Here is a 16,601-nt window from a genome sequence, read left to right on the forward strand (position 1 = left end):
ATCTATCGAATTCCTTCATTCTTTAACGATCGATTCGCACACGATCGGATCGTGAATTGTGTGCGTGTGCGTATGTGTATGTTTATGAATGTGAAGAGCGTTGGTATTGAGTACTTCAGCTTACATACATTTGCTTACTTCGGCTAATTCCACGAACGTCAATCGTCTCTCTCACCAAAGAATGTTCGATAGCAGCGCGTCACACGAATCGTTCACCAGAAAACAAAAACGAAGAGAACCAAAATCTTTTCCGAAATGCGAGAGCGAGTGAGCATGATACCTTCTTCGGATGATATTGCGAGCAGAGCGTAAATCATCAAACTGATATGTATATATGTATGTATGTATGTATGTATGTATGTATGTATGTATGTATGTAAGTACATATATACATGTTATGTTGAACACCTGATTGAATTGCTTGCCATATGAAACTCATTCTTCAGATTCAATAATCATATGGTGGCTATATAGTGGTTGGCATAGACCTATTAGAGCATCGAAAACCTTTGCACATATACACCTATGTATGCAGCAATGTGTGTATATATTTACCAATCTGCATATATGTATTTACATATATATGTATATGTGTGAACGTGTACGTGTATGTATACAGTGTACTCACACATACATATATATTCTCCCTACTCTATACATACATATGCACATACACATACATACATTTAGCATTCGTCGCAGGCAAATGAACACAGTTGAATAATCGTCTCTTTGGGAGTTATCTCGCACTTTAAATACGTTGGCGAATTTTAATGAAAACGTCCTTTCAACGCCAGATAAATTATTCAAAAGTTTGCCACTGCCACAGTTTTGTTTGTCCATTGCTGTTGCTGTTGTTGTTGCTGTTGTTGTTGTTGTTGTTGTTGTTTATGTTGTTGCATTGTTTCTCGTTTTCTCTTTTTTCGCCATTCCTGCTGCTGCTGTTGCCTCCATTCTTATTTTGCACCTTTTGCGTGGAAAGTTCGCTGAAGGCTGAAGTGTCGTCATCCTGTCCACAACCTGGCCATCGCAGTCGCGTCCCATTGTTAGCTGTTTTAGCCCCATTCGCTTGCCTCGCTCAATTCACAGCCCGTTTCAAGTGGCTGCCGCCGGACGAGATATTTTTCAGTTTTTTGTTTTGTTAGCCAAACGGAACAATTGCAAGTATTCAAAATGTCTTAAGAACTGGCAAGTGCAAAGACAAGCTCCGATAGCGCAAACTGCACGGCTGTCTTAAAGCAGCAAGACGCCTTATGCGACAGCTATCTGTACAAATTCAACAATATCTTTAAATAGTTGCAGCTGCAGCTTTTTAATATTAAAACATTTCGTTAGGTCTAAAGTAATCCGCACTTGCTTGCGATTTAGCGAAATGTTATAATGTGAAGCAAATTATAGTAACCGGAAGTTTCACATTCTATGCTCATTAGTCCACACTTAACTTTTATCGACTTTTAACACCCTGGTTTTATACAAATTTATGTACTGGGTAGAATTATACGTGGCAGACCTGATTATTGAATTTATAATAAAAGTTATTTAAGATTTAATTTCCCATAGTGAAGGCTATTCGAGCAGCTCAAGTTTAGCCGAAGGTTCCTCTCTGCTCAAGCTCAGCTGTAGGACAGCCTAAGCTCAGTCCAAGCTCAGCTTGCCGAAGCGAAAGCCAAGCTCAGCCCAAGCTCCGTCTTAACGCATCCCAACTCACTCCAACCTCAGCCCAAGCTTATCCCAAACGCAGTCCAAGCTCAGCTATAGCACTGTTTAAGCTCAGAACAAGCTCAGCTGAAGCACTGTCGAAGCTCAGGCCAAAGCTCATACAAAGCTCAGCCTTAGCAGCCCGAGCTCACGCCAAAGAAGTCTTCATAGAAGTCAGGGTATTTTTTAGTAAGAGCAGTACGGTCTACAGCACTCTTGGTTATGATACAGAGCACATTTCAAAATTAAATGGAAAGCAAAGTGGTCGACTTACAGAGTAAGTGAGTGAAACAGAGAGAGATGAGATTGAGATAGAAAGAGAGAGTGAAAAAGAGAGAGAGAGAGAGAGAGAGAATGAGAGCGAGAGCGTTGCTCTACACTTTGCTTAAGCTAACAATCTATGGGAATTCTTCTAGTGTATTGCAGAAAAACAGTTGAGCAAGCCTTAGCTACTCGCATTGCCTAACCATATATTTCAAAGTCTGTTAAAAGTCGATAAATACAGATTTATAAATGTTTCCTTCAATTTTGGGGGCAAACGTTAAACTAACTTTGCCCCATAAATTATAATTAGCAACAAAAGTCACACATGGAGTGTTTTTATGGTTGTGCTTGACATAGTTTTATATATTTAGAGGCTATCACTTTTTATACGATTCTAATGGCTGACCCATTCGCCACACAAGTCGTATAGCACATTTCTAGTGTCCACTGCACGCAGCATGTACATATATGTAGTATACTGTATGTATGTATATCTTATGTTATATATATATATATATATACCTAGTTCTGTTTCAAGTGCCATACACAAAACGAGTGTGAAAATGGTCAGCGGCAGCCGTTATAGCCCATGCACAAGCTATATGTAGCTGAGCTGGGCCATTGGGGTTGGCCGGGTTCGGTTAGGGACAGAGGACCTGGACACTGAACACTGGACACTGGAGGCTGGAGGCTGGAGGCTGGAGGCTGGACACTGGCCAGACTGGTCAGACAGCAGCGGTTAGGTCGTTGTTCGTCGTTCGTCGTTCGTTGTCGGGGGTTTGGGTGACAAAACGAAAATGCCGCTTGCGGTTTTACTCAGCTCTGCAAAGATTTTACCACATGCAAGTAATTTCAAATTTATAGATTCAGATTTAAAATGTTTTAAAACTGAGAGGAGCAGAGAGAAAGGCAGATATAGAGCGAGTGGAAGAGAAAGAGAGAGAGAGAGTGAGAGAGGGGAAATTGAAGTTTAGTGAAGTGAAGCTGTTGGGAAAAGTGTTAAATGCGCTGTGAATGGCACGATGCAGAGTTTTGCGGCTTTAAGGCCAGTTTTATGACATTCGGCACATTAGCACTTTGCCACACTGCAGCGTACGCTTTTAATGGAGTGTCCCGAGTCCACAGAAGCCTCACCAAAAATGGAGCACTTAATATCAATAAATACCAGTTTTGTAGCCAACTTAATTTGACGCAAAGATTTGCTATAATTATTTATAGTTTATAGTTGAAAATCTGTTAAGTCTCTTTCGATACTCTTTCACAAAAGTGAATTGAGTATATTGGTTTTGTTTAATGTTCGCCTTGTTGTCCGTTAGTCCGTAAAATGAAAATCATTTTGTTTATTTTGATAATTTTATGATTGATGGCTCTAGCAGCAGTTGAACCGTGAATGTGTATGCTGCAGTCGGCAATTGCCACTCATTTATTTCGCATATTATTGAGTTTTAAGTGCTTGCAGCAAGTGACCCTCAAGTCAAGAATTCAATCCGAAAATCATTTAAAAAATTGATTGCAAAATACATAAATGATGTTCCGCTATGATTCATATAAAAAGTCGAGCTCTATGGCGTATCATATTTCACAGCAAAAAGCGAGCGCATATATAAATAACAGTAAAAAGGAAAAAGAGACCCAAACTATTGGCCGACTGACTGACGGGCAATTGACAGGCGAGGCAACGCCAACTAGCCATAGGGAAATTATGAGCCAATCAATAAATTTCTAAAAAAAAAAAAAAAAATAGGAGGAAAATGTAGAAAACTATGCGAAAATATAGAAAAACGCACACACAGACACGCACACACAGACACACATGTCGACTATATTTGGCGTCTAACAAATTGGCAGCGGGTATATTTTTGATTAAGCATTCCCCAGATACGAATTAAATCAACAAATTTTTTTTTTTGGGGGGCGAGCGACAGGCAGAAGGCAAACTGCTAAACGCGCAGTCGAATCGAGCCTGAGCCGGGGTTTCGGTTTGGCAGCCTGCCCGCTGGCAAACAAATTGAATTCAAAACTTCTCCCGGCCCGCAGACACCAAAATAAGGTTAGACGAAGTTTTTAGCGTATAAATGGATGCCAGCAGCAGAGCAGTCAAGGCGCACCATCGGGTTACGACGTACCAATAAACGTAATGAAACGTAATTTGAATGCCACTCAAGTGGCCTGGCCATTGGCTACCGTTGCACTTGCTTCTCAGGTGCGAATAGTCAGCAGCAACCAGCGGCCGTAGCTGCTCGCTGTCCGCTGTCCGGTTGGCTGGTGGTCAGCCGTACAGCAAATCGTGTGCAAATTGAGCTGCCAGGGGTAAAATTAACTGCTCGACCTGCTGCATGCCGTGAAAAGCCATGTCCGATTTATAGCCCTGTATAATGCAGGCGACTTACGTGTCCTCAAATTATGCAGCCACTGCATTAAAAAAGCGCAGCACACACACACACATAGCTATATACATACATACATATATATATAGCCTTTAGTCGAACTCCGACCGTATGCCAGCGCTGCCCAACACTAGCCAAAGGCATTAAATGTCGAACAGATGGCATCAATTTTTACCCGAAATGAAACTGAAGCTGTGCCAGACGCGCCTAGCGTTCAGCTGCGAGTGGATAGCAATCGAAATGAGTATCCATAAAGAACACATGAATACTTTTAGAGCGGCAAAAATACTTTTTCTGCTGGCAATAGGAGGGCGGAAAAGGGGAGGCGGTAGGAGTTGGGTGCGACAGCAAATCCTTTTGTAATGCTAGCGCCCATTTAGAGGACTTTGTGGTTGTGGCTTAGCAGCTGTGATAAGCACTCCAGACATTAATAGATTATTCGGAATATACCCATATTAGAGAAGTTTGCAAATAAATACTAGTATTTTACGGCCACAAAGCTATTGTGCTCAATATTCGATAACAATAGTATTGTCACAGATAGTTCTTAATATATTGATACATCGATAAACAAGGGTGGGAACAATGAAATCGAGTAAACATTAAGTGAAAGAGGAATTGGAATGATGAAATAAGAGCTATTAATATCAATCATTGTTTTGTCTATATTCATGAAAGTTGAGTGAGAATATAATTGACATAATAACTATATTTGCAATGCAATAGATGTTACTTTAAAAACTTCTTCATATATTCATCGATAATTCGATACAATAACAAATCGAAACATGAAAGCTTGTTGTAAACGTTAAGTTTGAAGCACGTCGATCTTAAGTCTGGATAATTTGTACCCCACTAAATCGAAAATCGCAATAAATCGAACTAAATGTTATTCCCATAAAAAAAGGTGTTCGATAATTATCGATAGTTTTGTGAATAGAAAAACAAAAAACTAATCTCTTTTCCATTTCGAGCTATCGACCGTACAACTATCAATTTGATCGATAATCCAATTGATTTTGTTAAATCGGTTTTTGATAATTTAACAGTATTATAATTAAAACTTTAACCGTTTACTGTCGAGTTATTTCAATTTAAGTATCGATAATTAAAGGATAAATATTCACACGATATAGAGTTTTTTAATTATCGATAAACCAATCAATATTGTTATTTGCTTAAATTTCGATAATTTAACCGTATGTCGAAATGTTCATAGTTCAACTTTAGATAGTCGCACCAATAAAAATGAAAATGATCATCAACAAATGATCGATTTTAGTTTATTCAATCAATTGGTATTTATTAAAATTCTGGTAATCGGCATCGGGCAAATGGTCCATTAAATATCAAACTGATTATCGTTCAGCCTCAACCATTATTAACCATTTAAATGCTCGCCGATTCGTAGGTCGGAAACATTGTTGGCAGACGACCAAAGATGTTGTCGATTTACTGCCATCGAAGAGAAAACAAAATGAAACTTAAGTAGAGAGCATTAACACTTGCATTCACTTACACTCAAATAAGTAGCGCCATCAATCACTGCAATGAGTTCAACACTCACATTTGCGCGCGTACATAACATTCATTGGCCAGCAAACGGACGGAGAGCGAAACAGGAAACACAATGCGAGTAAAGTGTTATGAGAAGACGGACGATGGGCCCGACAATGAGTGGGGTGGGTAGCGTGCGATGGCCCTTCAAAGGCAGACATCGGCATCGGACATGGCTGTAGACCCGAGGCGACCTGCTCTGCTCGCCATGTAATGTAATGTAATGTAATGCGCGTGCTGCCAGCTAAAAATGAAGAAAACCAAGCGTCAGTCTGCCTGGACCAAAGCAAAGGCAATCGAACAGAACGGAAGGGAGGAATGGGGGTAGATCGGGTCTGGTCTGGTAAAAGCAACATTGGCAACAAAAGCTAAAAGTGCCTCAGCGAGTGGAGTAAGAAAAAAATATTTGTGCAGTGAGAGCAAGCGAGATGCACACTGTGTAAGGGAGACAAAGAGCGGGCCTATTGAAGGGGTCAAAGTTTCGGCGAGTTCACTCAGTCAGGGAGTGCAGTGAGTATGTGTATGTGTGTGTGTGTGTGTATGCGTGCTCAACACGTTCAATATTTTATGGTGTCGCTTACAGGCATCGAATGGCCAAACAGACAGCCAAAGAAGTGTACCTCCAAGGCGCACAGCATCCAGAGAGTGGGACCAGGGTTAGGGACGGTGCTGGGTCGTTAACTGAGGCCAAATTCGTGCGGCCGCTCAAATAACGCAGCTTTCGAAATTAATATAGCAAAAGGGCCGCAACAAAGTGCAGCCATAGAATTCGTTCTGAATTCGTTCAGCTATGGGGTCTACAAAAGAGCAGTGAGGCCCACAGTGCTGTTTGTAATCAAAGGAGAAAGTGAGATAGAGTGAGAGAGAGCGAGAGACAGAAAGCGGGAGTGCTTGAGTGTGAGCGAGAGGGGGATGGCAGGTGTGGCGATCAGATGAACTGCGGCACAGCAATAGGCCGTTGGTCAATTGAAACGGTTCAAAGTGTATTTGCCCCGGCAGCAATTTGCCCCTGCCACGTATCATTTGCCAACGTTTTTTTCTCAGTACAGTTGTTGTTGTTGTTGGTTTTTTGTGCTGTTGTTGTTTTCTTTATTGACGCGCCCATATAAATTTCAGTCCAGCAAATGGTTTTTATTGGCAGCAGCGAGTGCCAGCACACCAGTGGGCACTGTGGCACAGGGCAGCGCCTGGCCCGGCCAGAGCTCGGCCACAGAGCGCCAAGTTCAATTGCCACCAATTGCTGCACGAACGGCGGCCCAGGCTCAAAAAGGTTAAATTTGGAAATTGGTACGTGATTGGATTCAAAGCGCAAAATAAGTGCGTCAGTCGGTTTGTTGTTGTTGGCCAGCCGCTTCACTTATGAAATGAAAAAGAAAAGGAAAAAAGGCAACGAACAAATAACAAAATGAAATGAAAAACAAAATAAAAGAAAATCACATGGCAAAAATAATAAAAAATATAATAATAATTTTATGGCGCATGACGAATACTCTAACAAAATGAAAATTATGTGGAAAAGAAACAAAAAAAAAAAAAACAGTATTGTAAAAACCAGTTGTAGTAGATTATGGAAGATCATTTAGATTTTATATTATTATATATAGATTATTGTTTTACATAGAAAACTATGTGATAAAGTCAATATTTTGAAAAAAAAAATTTTTTTGCGAATATAGAGATTGGGTGATATAGCCATATTACATTATATATACTGGATTATATATTGCTACATTTTTTATTCAACATTTAGAGCTCAGTCGCACAGCAGTTATTATAGCCACAGCTGTATATGATATTATTAACTTATTGTTTTTTATATAAACAATTTTTTTTTTAATTGAAAAATTTTTTAAATATATTATATTATTTAGTATTAATTATTATTAATTATTTATTTTTTATTTTATTTTTTATTTATTTTATTTTTTTTAAAAATTAATTTATATAATTTATATAATTTTATAAGATTTATATAAAATTAACAAAAATGTTCTCCACAATAAATTAGACTTGAGAAATCTTTGAACTTCTTTAGTACAAATAGCTTGCTGAATGCAATATACAGCACTCAGAAAGGGTATGAGTCACATGCATAGCAAGGCTGGCAAATCGCAAGCAAAAGGGGTAATACCAAGCCATGTGAATGTGAATGTGTATGTGAGTGGCATTGGGCGGAGTGGGGTGTGGGGCGTGTTTGGTTCACTGTTTTCGCTGTGATTCGAAGAGAGAATTGTAGCATATTTTTTTGGCACGCTTCGTCGCTCGATTTGTAATAAGAAATGTGTTTTTTATTTTGTGGTTTGAAAAATTAGAACTCTTGCCAACAGCCAACAGCCAGCAGCAAACAGCAAAACGATGGCGAGCACATGGCAAGCACCCAAGTATCACACACACACACACACACGCATACACAGAGCGTGTTTTATAGAATGTCTATGTATTTGTACCAGGGGCCAGCAGCATAGTTTGTGGCTGCTTGATGGCCTGGCTATAAAACGTCGATTTGTTTGTTTTCTTTTTTCTTTTTTTTTTTTTCGTTCAAGCCGAAATGAAAATGTGTGTGAGTGTGTGTGTGTGTGCGGAAGAAGCGCCAAGCGAAATTCAAAGTCAGCTAATAACTGGGCGATGGCCGTGACAGCGGCATGTTGTCAACATGTTTGCCAATCAGCCAGCGACTGTCAACACTGCGTATGAGTAATATGTCGACATCAACTCGGAATGTGTGCGAATGCGAGTCGCTAAGTGGCCAACAGGATTTTGCAACATATTTGAAATTTATGCTTGATTTTGATAGAGAATTGCACGTTCGGTAATTGTTTAATTATTGCGTTCAATTTAAAAGTTATGCAGAGATGCATCCTCGATGGCTGAGGCAAGGAGTGAAATGGGAAGGCAGAGTGTAAGGCAATCATAGTTGCGGTGGGAAGTGACGAGATTTATTAGGGTGGACTACTTTCAAGGCTTGTATTAATTGAACTTGAAGCACAATTTATTAGGGTGTACCAGATTCGCAGCTTGCAATAATTGAACTCTAAGGCTTATCTTACATGCACACTTTGTTAGGGTCAAGGCTTGAAATGATAAGAGAACTTTAAGGCTTATTCTACAAGCTTTCTGAGAGATTAAATTTTCATTTAAATAGCCAGGCCATGTTACTAGGTATTATACTTTAAAGAACTCTCAGGAGAAGACTTAGATTACAGCACCCGCAAGACCTAGAAGCTCCACCACCCTCAAGGCTAAATTATCTCTTCACCTAAACAATTTTTATGTAATCATTGATTCCAGAATCTTTACCCGTATATTAATTACACCTTAAAATCTGTTTCTTTCCCTTAGATATGTATCCTATGCTAAACTCTATAGAACATTTTACCATAGGATACAGAGTTGTTAGTAAATATTTTATATATTTATATATATTTCATTAAGTTCTGTTTAGACTACGTACTCTAAAAGGCAGCAGAGCTTTAGCATAAATATATATGTGTATATGTATAAATATTTCAGTATACGAGAATAATTCATTCTGTAGAGAGCCAGAGAGCTAGAGTAATCCGTAGCAATGCTTTAGCAGTGATAAATTTCAAACATTTGCTTACCACAAACCCCAATTTAAGGCAATTTCTAACAGTTTTGGCCACACGTTTAGCCCAGGTGCGATGCTGACACATTGCTGACCATAATTCGACCGCAATTTTGATAAGATTCAACCAATAGCTTTCGACGCATTGACAACATTCGTATTGCAGTAGTTGTTGCATTTAATTAAAAAGTCATCACAATATTTCAGCTGTCATTATTTGAAAGTACATATATCTATATATATACCATATACAATGTCTCGTAAACATATACATAATATATATATTTCATGCAATGCTTGTTTTTGGGGTAACATCTGTACAGAGTTTATCTACATATGGCAAACCATTTAACATGTTTATTTTTACTGCATATCTCATTGGGCAATTTACAGATTTTGTTGTTGCTTTTCTTTGGCGCTGATTTTATAATTTGCATACCCTGTACAATGTGCGAGCATGGGGCATTATGTGCTAAATGAAAAGCATGTGTTGGTAAGGTTAAGAATTAACAATTGGCATATATTAAAGACGATTTTGGCAGAAATTTCTGCCTAGACAAAAACTGAACAAATTATTGTGTTAAAGCGCCCAAAAAATTAATCTTCCATTAAGCCAGGGTACTTCTACGCCTAGCCCTTGGAATGCTCGCTTTTTAGCTGTTTATATTTTTTTAATGTTATTGTTGCTGATATCATAATTAATTGGCGTTTATTATGCGGCGCAGAATGCGTCCGGTTCCTGCATAAATTATTATTGCCATGTTTAAAAAAAAAAGAACAACAACAACAGCAACAACAACAAAAAAAAAAAAAGAACTAATAACAATTTGCACTTGTGTAGGCCGATGTGAATAGATGCAAATATTTCTTTTTAGGCTATTTTTAATTACATAATTGGCCCTAATTAGATGCGCAAATTAAATGAATATGCGCCAGTTGAACAAATTTTACGAAATAATATCCAACAACAACAAGAAAATGAATTGGGTAAAAAGGCGAAATTAAATACAAATCAGCGAGTGTATGTCGCACGTCAATTGGAATTTGATTTCTTCTGCATTCACAGACAGATGAGACATTGAGAAGTATTCCGTGAATGATGGGAACTGCAAATATTTCGAAATAGGCGTGGGCCTACGGTCTAGGGAGCTGCACAGTAATTACTGCCAACTACGATAATAGTGAGAGGGAGAGAGAGAATGAGGAAGAAAGACATAAGATGAAAGCCCGAGAAGCAGAGAGAAGCGGAAAAGAAGTATAAAGAGATAAACAGAGAGTGAGACGGTAGAACATAAACAGTTATGCAAGAGAAGCAGAGAGAGAGAGAGAGAGAGGTGAATTGAGGTAGGAAGAGAAAGACAGCAAAATGGGAAGACGAGTCGCAGTTATAAAAACAATAGAGAGAGAGAGAGAGAGTCAGTGAGAGAGAAGAAGAGACACCGTGTCCAAGAAACATAAGTTGGAGATTTGGAATGAAACACACGAAGAAGGAGTAAAATAAGGAAATATAGAGAAAGACAGAATATATATAGAATTTGGGTACGGGGAGAATCGTAAATATGTAAAAGGTGAGAGACAGTCATAATAAGCAGAACAGTTAAATACTGTGATTGACTCTTAGAGAGCCATTGAGAGTCGAAGAACTCAAGAAGGGTAGGAGGGAGAACAAGAGAGAAAGACGAAAAGATAATGCTCAAACAATAAAGATGGTGAGAGAGGCGGAGAGAGTGACAAAGAATACGGATATGAATGATGAAGAATAGGTTAGATTGACGGGATTCTATATTGTTCACATATAGTTCGCTATGAATGCCATGAGATTTACTCTCGATTCCCGTGATTGTGCATACTCGTAAGAGAAGATAAACATACATATGTACATATATACACATATATGTAGTTAAACCCACTTACTTTAAACGAGAGTTCTCAAACTTTCCTACAAACGATGCTGCTGAAAGCAAACTTTTATAATTTAACTTTTATATAAAGAACATTTCCTTTACTCATGCTTAAATGTTAAGTACTATTAAATCGTAAATGTAAGAAATATTGTATTTATTTTCTACTTAATATATAAATACTTTTCCACGAGAAAAATGAAGCAAATGCTCTCGTAATGAATGCGAGACAGCATGCCATATTTTGACCGAAATTTAATTCGAAGTAATGGAATGGGATAGATTTGTTCAGCTATTATGCTGTAAGGCCAACAACTTTTGCAGCTGTAGAGAAATGGGAGACGGGAGACTGAGATGCTATGTATTTGAAGTGTGGCTTCATTCAAGGCGCATTGAGGCGCTTCTATGAAACATCATTAAATCAGCGCAAAAGTTTACAAATGCATTTCATTTCAAAATCATGGCCTGGCCAGCAGTAAATGGTAGCAGCGAGATGGTAACTGTTAACCGGTAGATGCAACAACAGCAACAGCAGCAAACAACAAACAGAGCTCGGTACTCGGAGCATTACAAATTACAAGTTGCTGTCTGTCAGAGAATCGCAGCTCCCGGAGCAGCACAAAAAGCAGCCCGCAAAACTTTGACGAGTGCTAGAGGAGCGCATAAAAAATCAGCTAGTAAATGGATGGATGCTGGCTAGAAAGGCGCTGCAGAGACAGAGATGCAGAAAGAGAAACAAATGCTAGACAGAGAGAGAGAGAGAGAGAGAGAGAGAGAGAGAGAGAGAGAAAGGGAATGGGCGTGGGTGAAGGCAACAATTGCAATCTGTGGCGCTTGAACAACGCTTAATGTTGCCTACAACCGCAATGCCAGGCCATTTATCATTCAGCCGAGCCGAAGCGGGCGAAAGGCCAAGGCAGAGGTGGTTGACGAGCGGCCCAAGAGAGGGAGGGGGGGGGGGTGGGTGAGGAAACAGCATGGTAGGCAGAGAAAGACAGATGGATGGACGGATAGAGGGAGTGAGCTGAATGACTGACGCGCGACAGACTGACAGAAGCCGTACAATAAAATGGCATGGAGGCAGTTGCCTGACCGTAAAAAAGAACTAAATTGACCTTACGGAACTGCATCAGAGCCGTGGCGCATGGAATACGATTAAGCCTGATCTATGCTCTGGGCAGGTAAATCAAATTGCTTAGCAGAACGAATAACAATTTTGTTTTACTTTGCTTTTGGCCCAGCTCTTGCTCCAGAGCTCTATCTCTAGCTCTGACTGTGGCTGTGGCTCTGGCTCTGGCTCTTGCTCCATTGCTGGCGGCTTTTGATTATTTTGCGCCCGCCCTTATAAATTGCATATTTGCGAGCGCATTTGCATGAGTACTGCGAGCACTTACCTAAAGCGAGAATACAATTTGTACGCTGTCTTCGAAGGTTTGGCTGAAAGGAGATTCAAGATTAAAGTTGAATAAACATAATTAGTTCGTTCGCTTAAAGAATATATAAGAAATAAATTGTGCAAATCAAGTTGAGAGCATAAAAGCATAATTAATAATCTTAACAAAGACTATTTGTGGATATACATACAAATAAAAATATTTCGATTATCATGGATTAGTATCCTGCTATGAGTTGCTGAAACGAATTTAATTAAATATATTTTGCAAGTCTATGAAATAAGAAGGAATAAGAATATAGCTCAGGGTATAAAATACCTTTAACTATTAAAGGTAAGGCATAAGGAGCTATTTGATAGATTTGAAGTCAAGACCAGTTGTCAGGAATTTTAAATATATTAGAGTAGGTTTCTTGCAAACTTAATTTACGCTTATCGAGGAGCCATGTGAGCTGAATATGCACAAAAAAATGAAATACATTAGAGTACCGTTATAACAACTCCGCTTATAGTGTGCGTACGATTATTGCGAAGAAAATTCTGGTTTACGGAGAAACTTATGTGAGCAAACTCATAGCGTCTCGTTATAAGGGACAGAATTCTATTTATCAAGTCTGGTTTCTCGGCTTTTGGAGACTGTCTCCAGTTGTGTCAATTTTTTCCAATTCTTAGTTCAATTTCTATTTTTGTGTACTGAGGCTTGTGGCATCTGGGACTTCTGTAAATATACCTGGCCAGGCTGCAGTTGGTTGAAAATATAGTCACTCCAGGTACGCCAGTACCGTCTGTATTTAGACAGCATCTTAAGGTCTCATTTACCAAGGCCTTCCAGTGATCTGTCCCTGGCTCAGATCTGCTTGAAGAACACGCTACAACTCTGGTATTCTATACAGCTGAATTGTGTATCAGAAACCAAGTACATGCAGATCTTAGTGTCCAGCGATAGATTTCTTCATGCTGCAAGCAGCTCAGACCTAAGACATGGTATGCCTTCTAGAGGCAGGGCTTTAGCCAAGGTGCTGTCGCTGCCTGCTTTAGCTACAGTCATCAAATTAGGTATAAAACGTACTGAGTGCAGCAGCAAGTATCAATTTAATATTGACTTGAATCACTATTTGAGGAAAAAAGTCCATTTGGCCATTGCCAGATCGATTTTGTATGCATTCGAGATATCTGAAGAGAGCTATGGAAATGCAAACTTGGCCAACATTGTGCAGTCTCAAAATTGAAGCGGCAACAACACTTTTTCTGCTTCTTCTGTTGAGCTGCAGGAATATTGAGGCCAGCGCCTCGTAAACCTTGGGGCATTGCAGTTAGTTATCGAGAGAGCTTTGAGTTGCTGATTGCAACAAAGAAATTCTTGATAATCTCAAGAAAAAAAAAAAAAAAAAAAAAAAAAAAACAAAAAATGAGAAAAAGGCATTGCTGCTTAAAGCCTTGCAACTAAACGGAAAGTGTAGCTAGAGTATCTCTCTCGGTCTCCGACAAGCAAACATAAAAAATAATCAAGCATGTGAGGCTTAAAGTGGCCCATAAAATGGCCAACTGAAATGGCCAGGCTCAGTGCAATTGCAAACACTTTTATGTGTAATCACTTTTAATGCATTTTATATCAAGCGATTCAGCTTTAATTCTGGCATTTCAAATGGAGTCAGATTTAACCTGATTCCGCTGATGACCAATAATGGGGGAACAAAGGCAAAATGTATTTCATAAATAAAGGGACTGTCAAATAGCAAACAGCTTTTGTGGCAATTTAATTTGTTTTAAGTATTCAGTATTGATTGCCATTGTCCCTAAGGATGTCGACGTCTATACACATACATATATATATATATGTATATGTGAGTGAGTGTGTGTGTTTGTATTTCTGTGTGTGTGTGCGCATGCAATTTACTGATTAATTTAAGCGGTCTAGTAATGCATAAATTAATGTTTAATAACAGTTGCGGGCTGCCAATCCGCCTGGCGGCTGCATCGACAATGGCCTGCCAGCTGGCAGGCATTCCACATAATGAATGTGCCATCAATGCACAAGCACACACATACATACATACACAGCACACAGGCAGCATACACACAGACGCACATTGGCCCGCACTTAGCTAGATGACCGTATCAATATGCCTGTGGATTTGAAATTATTTGATGGAACGTTGCACGAAAATCTATCTCTGCATGGACATCAATTACGATTTTGCACTGTGTAATTGCAAATGTTTGCCTTTATGATACCCTGTAAATGGTGATACTTGATTATGGAGTCCATTCGTTTAGAATTGCGGCATATGGCAAATTAATAAAATTCGTCTTCCTCTTTCTCTCGCTCTCTCTTTCGCTATCTGTTCATATGGTTGCGTTTACAGGCTGTTTACTTATCTCTCTCTCTCTCTCTCTCTCTCTCTCTCTCTCTCTTTCTTTCGATACTCTCTGTTTCTTGAATATATATTTTTTCAATACGGCATCTGCCATAGTCTCTCTATTCATCTCTTTATATTTTCATGCTCATCCACATTCTCATTTTCATCTTCATTTTCATTCTCCTTCTCATTCACATTATCATTCTCTTACTCACTCTCATCTACATTCTCATTCTCTCTCATCTACTTTCTCATTCTTATTCTCATCTACATTCGCATTGCCGTTCTCATTCCCATTCCCATTCCCAGTCTCAATCCCAGTTCCAGCCTCAGTCTCAAACTCACTCCCAGTCTCACTGTCATATTCATTCCTATGCTCATTCTCATGCTGTCCCATTCCCAGTTGACTTTCCTGTATAGCTTACAGACCATATGCTTTGCTCTGCTCTGCTCTGCATGCGCTCCTCACAGCCTGGGTGTTAACTCATTCGATTCTCAGCTCTGGCTATCTGATACTGTAGCATTACGATCCATGGCAGTAGTTTGGTTGCTCAATTGTTGGCTTTGCTGGCTAATTAGCCAGCTGCCAATGCATTTGCGTCTGTTTTATTTACGAGCCTGTTTCAAATTACAAATGTTTGTGCAAAGCTGGCAGCAGCAGCAGACTAACTACATATCAGAGGCATTGCTTTATGAATAACATAGCACACACACATACACAGATAGGCGGATGATAAGTGCAAATTGCGTTGCAATTGCAAATAGATTGATGTTCGGCAACGATATTTGTCCCATTACCAATTGGCAAATTGGATGCAAAAAGTAGACAAAGTGAGTGCACAAATTAAATTGGCTTCGATATGAATTAGTCATCATAATTACCGATATGACAAATGCGTCTATAAAACGATTGTCCAATGCAAATAACTAAATCGTTTGACATGCAAATCGCAATTACAAAATTACCAATTGCAAATTATTCTGGACACGTTTATCCAATAATCAATATCAGCTCATCAGCTCATCAGCTGACCATCGCTTAGTAAATTGTTAAAAATATTGAACGGTGCGACGAAGGCTGTAGACGGATTATAATACAAATTTATTTGTCTTATATATACATATATATATATATATATATATATATATATATATATATATATAGAAAAGGACGAAGCGAAGCTCTAAAATTATATTTCACATCCAATGAAAAATCATAATAATGATAAAAGTTGACAGCAAGCCGCAGAAATTAAATAAATATGATTTTATTTATTTATTTATTTTATTTTTATTTATTTTTTTATTTTTAATAAAATCTAACGAAAAATATTTAATTACAAAGCTGATTCGCATATCAAATTCAAATTAAAATCAAATTTTTGTGGCATGGAAACATTTTGCTAACAGCCATGTGGTTAGTAAAGCACACAGCAACAGGGCGAGAGATAAAGA

At 38.8% G+C, this 16,601-nt stretch overlaps 1 protein-coding gene across 2 annotated transcripts in view; it reads right to left on the reverse strand.

Annotated features, from left to right (window-relative positions):
* LOC6584367 overlaps positions 1–16,601 on the reverse strand; it is a 109,974-nt gene that overhangs the window by 50,287 nt on the left and 43,086 nt on the right. The window contains exon 2 of one of the 2 annotated variants that reach the window (XM_032732287.2): positions 12,788–12,830. The exons of the other annotated variant lie outside the window; for it this stretch is intronic. The gene's annotated coding sequence lies outside the window, so the exon portion shown is untranslated. The remainder of the gene's footprint in view (positions 1–12,787; positions 12,831–16,601) is intronic. 2 annotated transcript variants of the gene reach the window in all.

This window comes from Drosophila mojavensis, unplaced genomic scaffold, assembly GCF_018153725.1.
Source record: "Drosophila mojavensis isolate 15081-1352.22 unplaced genomic scaffold, ASM1815372v1 contig_136, whole genome shotgun sequence".
Taxonomy (NCBI): domain Eukaryota; kingdom Metazoa; phylum Arthropoda; class Insecta; order Diptera; family Drosophilidae; genus Drosophila; species Drosophila mojavensis.